Source organism: Lissotriton vulgaris, unplaced genomic scaffold (assembly GCF_964263255.1).
Source record: "Lissotriton vulgaris unplaced genomic scaffold, aLisVul1.2 SCAFFOLD_2350, whole genome shotgun sequence".
Lineage (NCBI taxonomy): Eukaryota > Metazoa > Chordata > Amphibia > Caudata > Salamandridae > Lissotriton > Lissotriton vulgaris.
In genome coordinates this window covers 301,458-312,325 of record NW_028245866.1, presented here as the reverse complement: position 1 = coordinate 312,325, position 10,868 = coordinate 301,458, and the positions used below count along the sequence as shown (strand labels likewise).

Here is a 10,868-nt window from a genome sequence, read left to right as displayed (position 1 = left end):
ACATCGACCTGGCAATCCTTACAGAAACTTGGCTTACGGAATCCTCATCCCCAACCATGGATCTATTGATACCACCGCAATTCAACGTTCTCAGACTGGATAGACACGGAAAGCTAGGGGGAGGGATAGCATGCATTCATCGATCTGACATAGAGGTTAAACAAATTCAGGCCGACCCGCTGGAATCATGTGAGTATCTTGGTCTTAACATAAGATCATCCAACACTCAATGGTGCAACCTGCATACTTTCTATCACCCACCAGGAGATAACACAAAATTTATAGCAGAGTTAATGGAGATCATAACAGCCAACTCGAATGACGCTGCCAATAACATATTCCTAGGCGACTTCAACCTGCATTGGGAGAACTGCAATGACAAACTGGTCAACATGCTTAAAGGTTTCCTCACTGAACTAAACCTCAATCAAGCGTGCACACTGCCCACACATTCGAAAGGAGGGACGTTAGACTGGATAATCTCAAGAAACAAAGCTGCAACAATCCACTCCATAACTCCATGTGACTGGTCGGATCATCACGCCATAACTTTCATGATACCCGCAACGAGAAAAGGTAGAACCAGGCAACCTATCAAGACCAAAAAATGGACTCGAGACACAAAAGAAACAAATATGGAACTACTGGTCAAGAGCTGTGAAAGAGACTTAAAGCCACCCAACGATATGGAAACAGTTAACGAACTGACGGAACACTACATAACAACTGTCGAAAATATCATTAATAACACCATGCCACTAAAATTGAAACGAATCTCAGAAAAGACTAAAAACCCATGGTTTAACGAAAGACTAAATGAAGATAGACGCAAATTGAGAATGGCCGAAAGAAAATGGAGGCAACACCCATCAACTCCTGAACTGGAAGCCCTCAGAAAAACAAGGAAACAATATAATAAAAAGATCATCAACTCAAAAAAGGAATTTATAAGAGAAGAACTGGATAATGCCAAAAACAGGCCACGAAAACTATTTGAAATCCTAAAGGAGCAATCAAACAAACTAGCCAAAACAGTGCAAGAACATTCAAAAACATCTCTAAGCTGTGATGATTTCTCCACATTTTTCATGGAAAAGGCCAAAGCACTCGAAATAGAGCTTAAAGACTCGGCATTAAACCTTCCCAACGAACCTAGGGCTACTAACGATGCCAACTCTACAACAGATTGCACTAAGGCAAAAAACAAGGCAAGCTGGGAAACATTTGAACTATACGACCAACACATGATTGCCAAGGCGCTCTCTGGAATCAAACCTAACAACCACCACCAAGACCCTCTACCGGCAAAATGCGTAAAAGAAATCAATCACATCTTGATTCCAATATGGACCGAAATAGTAAATGCGTCACTGTCACAAGGGATCCTTCCAGACTGCCTAAAAACAGGTCAAGTCGTTCCCATAATCAAAAAACAGATACAGATACATCAGATCCAAATAACTTTCGCCCAGTGACCAACATCCCTTTACTGGCCAAGTTGACTGAGAAATGTGTGCAGAACCAATTGTGCCAACACATCAACAAATTCTCCCTGTTAGATGAATGCCAATCAGGATTCAGAGCAGGGCACAGCACTGAAACAGCGATTCTCCACATTACTGATGACGCATTACAGGCCCTTGACCAAAATCAAGCATGCTTACTGATCCTCCTGGACTTGTCATCGGCATTTGATACGGTAAATCATGAAGCATTACTGGCCAGGCTACGGGACAGGATGGGAATATCAGGAACAGTGCTGAAATGGTTCGAGTCCTTTTTACAGAATAGAACACAGCGCTTCCTGGTTAACCAATCAATCTCCCCTCCGTGCCCTACCACAATTGGAGTCCCTCAAGGATCGACATTATCCCCAGATCTGTTTAACCTATACGTCGAGCCACTCACAGAAATTCTACAAAAATCTCAAATATCCTATCACATGTATGCAGACGACACGCAAATATACGTAAAGATCGGATCCATAAAAGAATTGGAATTAATAAATGAGACACTAAAAATGACACTTCAATGGTTAATGGCAAACCACCTGAAGCTGAATGTACATAAAACAGAGTTCCTATTAATCTCTCCACCAAAGAGGAATACAGAAATAATGGAATGGATGAAAGTCGTGACTGCGCTAAACTGTACCCCTACCCTTGTCAACTCAGCCAAATCACTAGGAATCATCTTAGATGAGAATCTAGACATGAAAGCCCACATTAACTCAATGGCGAAAAGTGCCCGATTTCACTTGAACTACCTAAGAAAATTGAAACCTTTCATCACAGAGTCAGACCTCAAATTGGCAATCCAATCCTTAGTTGTCTCAAGGATTGAATATGGATGCACCACCTTGGCTGGATTACCAAAAATGTCCACAGGACCACTAAAAGCCTGCCTTAACGCTGCAGCAAGACTTATCACCGGAACTAGGAAATATGACCATATATCCCCACACCTAAAAGCATTAAACTGGCTACCTTATGAAGCAAGAATACAAATGAAGTTAGCATGTATCACACATAAAGCATTACACGACAACACCCCAAGATATCTAGCAAAGAAAATTCAGTTGTCCGGTGGCAACCGAACATCTAGGAGTGCTGGGGAGCTGCTACTACGACCAGCATTCTTCCGAAAGAAAAAAACTTATGACAGAGCGTTCTCAGGAGCGGCCCCCAGAATATGGAACTCACTCCCTCCAAACATCAGGAAGATCCAGAATCTGGTAACATTCAAACGGGAAGTGAAGAGCCTGCTGATGAATAGATACATTACTTAATGAAGATCACGGATCATGGATTTGCTATAATACTGCCTTAGTACAGATCATGTACGCCATCAAAATAGAAGGCTCAGACAATACTATAATGGAATATGTATCCTAGGATACGGGAACAACCCAATAGCCAACAGGAATGGAGATTTAATTGAACAGAAGAACAATATCTTTCATGAACCTATACCGTGCTACCTCATACATGAACCTATACCGTGCTACCTCATATTTGTTATATATACATGTCTTGTATTTTATTTAATCATAGTATACTTACTTTTGCTATCGTCACTTGTGTTACGAATTTATATGTCATCTACCTCACTGCGATTGCTTGCTAACGATGTATACATATGTAACCTTGTTTCCTTTTTCCTACCTCATGTTAAGCGCTCTGATACCCACGGGTCTTGTTCGCGCTATACAAAACTTTATAATAAATAAATAAATAAATAAATAAATAAGATAGGGAGTCATGTGAATTAAGAAAAGACAGTGTACGTAATCATGTACTAATAAAAAGTACACTGTCTTTGGAACCGTACCTAACATGGCAAATCTCTAGTTATGACCGTTTTTTATTGACAAGGTTCAAGTTTAACCTATTTCATTTACTGCTGGCTATACCCAAGGGATCTCACCGTGGACAAGTGTTGCCGGCTTGCGGCTGCGACGATAAGTCTCCGCAAGACCTGGCACACTTTTTGTTTTTTTGTCCTTATTATGTTATACCGAGGAAATTATATTTAAAACCCTGCTTGAAAAAACTGAACTTCTCTCAATATAGACCAGCTCTTCATTTCCTTCAGCTGCTAAGAAGTGAATACACCTTGTACATATGTAGTTTTTTAAAACTGGCTATGAAATTTAGAAATAGTATGGAAGGATAATTGTATTGATAAATGAAATGTTACACTTTTTAAGGCCTTTTTAAACCAGAATGACTTTTGTATATTTCTGTCTTGTTCATGTTACTATTTTTTAATAGATTTCTTTTTAATGAATATATGTGCTAATATATGTAAAATGTAAATGCTTTTATGGTTGTCAACAAGAGCAACCGAATAAAGTTTTTTGACTTGACTTGATTTAAAAAAATGTTTTATGAAGGCTGCTGCTGCTCCCCCACAACATTACTAAAATGTGTGTTGGTCCCCCCTGCTTTCTAGGTGAACCACCAAGTTGTAAAAATATGCTTAAAAGTCCCTTGCAGGGCATTATGGGGCACTCTTTCAAGGAGCAGTAAATAATAAATGTGTGGCTCCTGCCTCTCATTTATTCTTTTTTGTTGTTCTTTTTATTCAGGGTGTTCTGTGCAGCTCCACTCTCCAAGCCTATACAGTCCACAGGGACACCATACCCAGGGCCACACTCATTTTTTAGAGAAGGGGCAACACACCTCTGCAGGGCTCCAATGCCAGGCAGTTTTCTATTAGGGAGGGGGGTTGTGTACCCCCTCCCCAAGCTTCTGAAGATTCACTAAAACGACTTCTACATTCATCGCAACGGTGTCAGTGTATATTCTCTGATGTGTTTGGAAGTTTGATAAGTGACAAAAGCTCTTTACACATTCATTGCACTTGAATGTTTTTTCCCCCTGTGTGTGTTTGTTGTTGTCTTTGTAGGTCTGATATTTGCCTAAAGCTCCTTAAGCATTCTCTGCAACTGAATCCTGTGTGAGTTTGCTAGTGAATCCTTAATGCACAAGAGTCAGTTAAACTACTGTAATATCCAGTGCAATGATATGGTTGTTCGCCTGTGTGTCTTTGCTGATGAATCCTGAGCTTTGAGGAATCTCTAAACTCCTTCCATATTCATTGCAATGCCCCGGCCCCAGTGTGTGTTTGTTGGTGTTTTTTAAGCATGAGAGCAAAATCTGTTCCGTTTGCGGATTTTGCGGATTTTTGGTGAATCCGCAATCCGAGAATTTGTGGATTTTCTCGCAAAATCCGCGAACGGAACGGATTGGGGGCAAAAGTTCAAGCTTGAAGCTTGTAACTGTCCCAGGATGGCGCCAGCAAGCTGCCAGGCCATCCTGAGATAATTACAAGCTTCAAGCTTGAACAGGAAGCACTAATAGATAAAATAAAGCAGATGCTCGAGCACCTGATTTATTTTATCTATTAGTAACTGTATTTTAGCATGGCGCTGGCAGCTTGCCGGCACCTTGCTAAAATAAGGCTCAGGGGGGTCAGGGGCCAGGGGAGTGCACAGGAGCCCCCCCCCCCCTGTGATGCTGGCAGAGGCACTTGCATCCTTGACATTCACGAGCGCAATCCCCATGCAGCTCCTATGACCAGGAACTTCTTTCTCCTAATCTGCTCCTCTGATCGGTCTCTGACCAATTACACACATAAGAGGCACGTGAACTTGCACAGAAGACCCCCCCCCCCCACCACAGGAGACAAAGCAGGTACTCGAGTTGAGCATCAAATTCAGTAACGCATTAATCTGCCCAAAAACAATAGTGAGCTTTTTCGAGGCTGGGCACAGGTCTGCTTTCTCCCCACATCTACCTTCGAAAATCAGCTGTGATGCTGCACAGAGTCACTTGCATCCTTGACATTCACGAGCGCAATCCCCATGCAGCTCCTATGACCAGGAACTTCTTTCTCCTAATCTGCTCCTCTGATCGGACTCTGACCAATTATACACATAAGAGGCACGTGAACTCGCACAGAAGACCCCCCCACCACAAAATCCGCAAATCCACGGATTTTTACGGATTCGCAATCCGCGAATTCGCTAATCCGCGGATTGCGAATCCGCAAAATCCGCTCATTCTTAGTGTTTTTGTAATTCTGATAATTAACTACAGCTCTTCACGCATTCACAACAATTGTATATTTTTTCCCTAATGTGTGTTCACAGATGTGTTTGGAGGTTGGATAACCGAACTAAGCTCTTCACACATTCAGTGCCCTTGAATGTTTTTTCCCCAGTGTGTGTTCACTGATGATTCCTTAATGCTGAAGATTGTTTAAAACTATTGCCACATTCACTGCAATGATATGTTTTTTTTTACCCTGTCTGTGTTCGCTGATAAATTTGTAACTATACTTTTTGACTAAAGTTCTTCACACATTCACTGCAACTAAATGGCTTTTCTACAGTGTGCATTTGCTGATGAATCCTTAATGCTGAAGAGTCACTAAAATCACTGCCACATTTACTGCAATTGTATGGTTAGTCCCAATTATGTGTTTGCTGATGTCTTTGTAACTGTGATAACCAACTAAAGCACTTTGCACATTCTTTGCACTGGTATGGTTTTTCCCTTATGTGTAGTCGCGGATGTCTTAGGAGATATGACTAAAGCTCTTCACACATTCACTGCACTTAAATGGCTTTTCCCCTGTGTGTCTTCGCTGGTGTCTTTCAAGGTGTGATAACAGACTAAAGCTCTTCCCACATTCATTGCATTTCAATTGTTTTTCCCCGTGTGTGTTCGCTGATGACTTTGAAGGTGTGATAACTGACTAAAGCACTTTGCACATTCAGTGCACTTGAATGGTTTGTTGCGTTCTAATCTAGGACCCTGATCGATACTGTGACCTTATGCCCCTATTCAGCTATAAATCCATTTATTCCCTATATTGGCATAACCGTTCAAGTGCAATATTCAGAAACTCGTCTCTGGCCTCACACGAACAGAGCCACATTTCGGAATACCTTTCTCTGCCACTTCCTTTGCAACCAATTAGTGCAATGACATAGCAGAAGTTACTATCTGAGATTCCTAGATTAAGACTCCGAGTTCTTCAACAAGATAAAAACTCAGCAACCTGGAAATCCCCGCTTGCTGTGTTTTGATTAGTAATAGAACTCTAATGAGCACTGATAGACGATCACTTCCTAGTGACATCTTTATTGACGTCTTATGTCCGAAAACTTACGGCAAACAAGGCACCTTTCAGGTATAAATATTACCAACGTTGCCTTAAGCAATCGCTGTTGTGTTGCTGAAGCTATCAATGCCATCGCTGAAGAAGCTGTCATGCTGATGCTACCATAGCTGCTATCGCTACTGCTATCGCTGCTAACTAGCGAACGATGGTGTGGTGATTTTAGGAGCTGAACAGCCGTCCCTTGCAAAGAGCCCAGCAGATGCAAGCTGCCCGCGGACGCTGCCCCTCCTCCTCCTCCTCGACGCGCTGAGAAGAGACGCTGTCTTTCTCCTGCAGAGAAATCCAGCTCCGGCGTTTCTAGTCTACCCTTGCGGGTGACTGGGATATCGACCCCCTGAAGGAGATACCAGACCTCCATCAATCTATTCCAGAGGTATGGTGTTGACTAAACCCTTAGAGAGAATTCTTGAAGCAAACCTTGGCAAAACCAACTTAACTTAAAGCTACTTACTTACTCCCCTCCCAAGTATTAGGCTTAGGTCAGGTACACTGGGATAGGCGTAGTTAGAAGCACCAGTTGAGTATTTTAGCCTAATGTATATATGAATGTATATATGTTTTATTCCTTTTAAACCATTGTATGGGTAAGAAACCATATCAATGCTTTTACAGTATTATTTCGCAATACTTATCTTACTGTACGTACTTTTTATAATAACAAGTCTTGCAATTGTGGCAATTCATTTCTCCTGTACGAGAAGAAAGACTGTTCAATAAATGTTACCCTTTATTGACAACGCCTGTCTCTCTATTCTCTACATATTGTGAAAGTAAACTGCACAACCACTGACTGAGTAAAATAACTGTCTATTGTTTCACACGACCCTAGAGATTGACTCTTGATCTGAGGAGCAAAGTTGTCATGTTGCACGGTTGTTGGAAAACTGAATCCCTTCTTGGCTATGCCAGGGAAGCTGATCACTTCCTATTTCAGTCAAGAAAGTTTCCAGTGACCTCTGAGCTAGTTGGTAACAACCCCAATTAAGTTCAGCATAGTCAGTGGAGGCCTGGAAGATCCGCACTTCTACGTTGATACTAATGTTTATGTTATTCCAATGCGCAGGGCCTATTGGGAAAATAGGAACTACACTACAGGTTTTTCTCCTATGTGTGTTCGCTGATGACTTCGAAGGTGTGATAACTGACTAAAGCACTTTGCACATTCAGTGCACTTGAATGGTTTTTCTCCTGTGTGTGTTCGCCGATGACTTTGAAGGTCTGATAATTGAATAAAGCACTTTGCACATTCAGTGCACTTGAATGGCTTTTCTTCTGTGTGTGTTCGCTGGTGTCTTTGTAAGTTTCCTAACATACTAAAGCTCTTTACACATTCTGTGCATTTGAATGGTTTTTCCCCTGTGTGTGTTCGCTGATGAATCCTGAGAGTTGAGGAAGCACTAAAGCTCTTCCCACATTCATTGCATTTGAATTGTTTTTCCCCTGTGTGTTCGCTGATGACTTCGAAGGTGTGATAACTGACTAAAGCACTTTGCACATTCACTGCATTTAAATGGTTTTTCCCCTGTGTGTGTTCGCTGGTGTCTTTGAAGGCTTGATAAGTCACTAAAGCACTTTGCACATTCAGTACACTTGAATGGTTTTTCACCTGTGTGTGTTCGCTGATGTATTTGTAGAAGTGATAATCGACTAAAGCTCTTCCCACATTCATTGCATTTGAATGGTTTTTCCCCAGTGTGTGTTCGCTGATGTCTTTGAAGGTGTGATAATTGACTAAAGCACCTTGCACATTCAGTGCACTTGAATGGTTTTTCTCCTGTGTGTGTTCGCTGATGACTTTGAAGGTCTGATAATTGACTAAAGCACATTGCACATTCAGTGCACTTGAATGGCTTTTCCCCTGTGTGTGTTCGCTGGTGTCTTTGTAAGCTTCCTAACGTACTAAAGCTCTTTACACATTCTGTGCATTTGAATGGTTTTTCCCCTGTGTGTGTTCGCTGATGAATCCTGAGAGTTGAGGAATCACTAAAACTACTTCCACATTCATTGCAATCATATGGTTTTTCTCCAGTGTGTGTTTGTTGATGTCTTTGTAAGTTTCCTAACTGACTAAAGCACTTTACACATTCACTGCAATGATATGGTGTTTCCCCTGTGTGTCTTCGCTGATGAATCCTAAGCTTTGAGGAATCACTAAAGCTCCTTCCACATTCATTGCAGTGGTATGGTTTTTCGCCAGATTGGATATGTTGGTGTTTTTGTAGTTCGGATAATTGACAAAAGCTCTTTACACATTCACTGCACTTGAATGGTTTTTCCCCAGTGTGTGTTCGCTGATGGCTGTGTAAGACTGATGATTGACTAAAGCTCTTCCCACATTCACTGCACTTGAATGGTTTTTCCCCAGTGTGTGTTCGCTGATGGCTGTGTAAGCCTGATGATTGACTAAAGCTCTTCCTACATTCATTGCACTTAAAGGGTTTTTCCCCAGTGTGAGTTCGCTGATGATACCTTAATGCTGAAGAGTAACTAAAACTACTTCCACATTCCCTACAATGGTATGGTTTTTCCCCTGTGTGTGTTCGCTGATGACTTTTTAGAGATACTTTGTGACAAAAGCTCTTTACACATTCACTGCACTTGAATGGTTTTTCCCCTGTGTGTGTTCGCTGATGACTTTTTAGAGATACTTTCTGACTAAAGCTCTTCACACATTCACTGCACTTGAATGGTTTTTCCCCTGTGTGTGTTTGCTGATGACTCCATAATGTTGCGTACAAACGAAAACTAGTCCCACATTCATTGCAATCATATGGTTTTTCCCCTGTGTGTGTTCGATGATGTTTCTGTAGGTGCGGTAATCGACTAAAGCTCTTCACGCATTCACTGCACCTAAATGGTTTTTCTCCTGTGTGTGTTTGTTGATGCTCATGTAGGTGTGCTGATTGACTAAAGCTCTTCCCACATTCACTGCAATTGAATGTTTTTTCTCCTTCGTGTCTTCGTTGATGGCACTTTAATAGAGATGAAAAATTAGAGCTCTCACCAAATGTGTATGATTCTTCTTTCTTTGTTAGTGTCTGTGGGTCTGGTGTATATTTGTCTACATCCCAAGCCTGTGCTTCCTGATGGGCCAACATGGCTGAAAAAGCACTTGTGTTATTCTAACATATCCTGTATATTTGTGTGGTATTTTGCACGTTTGATTTCTGATTTAATAATAATGTGCAATACTCATTAAATCCTTTCCACACTCATAATATGTATAATGATTTTTTGTAGGTGATTGTGCCTTTAGATTGGATTATGGTTATGCACGTTTGTGGGTAAAGATCTTCCTTCTGGCCGGTGCAATCTGGGATGGTCAGTTGTACTGTAGATAGCAGAATCCGTCTTTTCTTTACCCTTCAGTTTTCAGGCTCCACGCTGTTGTGCTTTCATTGGTTGCTGCAGTTTGGCCAGAAATAGTTTATAAGACAGCTAGAGCACAAAATGATGGTCTATTGTCACTTTAGAAAACAAAGCACTGCTGTAACCACATCATACCGATACCATGATGAAAGCTGGCACTGACACCTGTTTATATAGAAGGTGGCTTGTCTATGTTTTTCTAGAGATCATTTCTTAGTCTTGTGGCATGGAGGTGCACAGCTCAGGTTTTATGTCCACTGAACTCCCCTTGACTGCTTCTGCCAGGATCTGTCAGTTTATGTTCAGGTTCCGCCGTTGCTGACTGCGCTGATGTTTTTCTGAACACCGGAGATCATTGTTGGTGACAGGTTTGTGCAGATTTTGATTTTTAGTTCCATTATTCATAATAATTTCATGAAATCAAGGCATTTTTTCCGCTGGATGAAAAGAGATATAAAATTACTAAATGGAAATAATGGAATGGGAATTCACAATATTTAACTGGCTGTAGATAAACATTTCATCTTTACCATATTTAAAATTTAGCAAGGAATATTTCATCATATATGGATATTTAACTAAAAGTTCTGTTGATCATATAATTGTAATTGTAATTGTAATTTGGATTTATATAGCGCCTATCACCCAGGGGTCTCTAAGCGCTTGCTTTGGGAACCCGTCCTGGCTTTTCCCTGTGAGATAGCCCCTACTGGGCATCCCCAAGGTGAAAGCCAGGCATCCCGCCGCGGGGGGCCGTAGTGGAGATTAAGCAAGCTATTGCCCAGAGTTGCAGAGTGTGAACCAGT

General features: G+C 41.4%; 1 pseudogene; it reads right to left on the bottom strand.

Moving 5' to 3' along the window:
• Positions 1 to 7,777: 7,777 nt before the first annotated feature.
• Positions 7,778 to 10,109, bottom strand: LOC147666263 (uncharacterized; annotated as a pseudogene).
• Between the last annotated feature and the right edge of the window lie 759 nt (positions 10,110 to 10,868).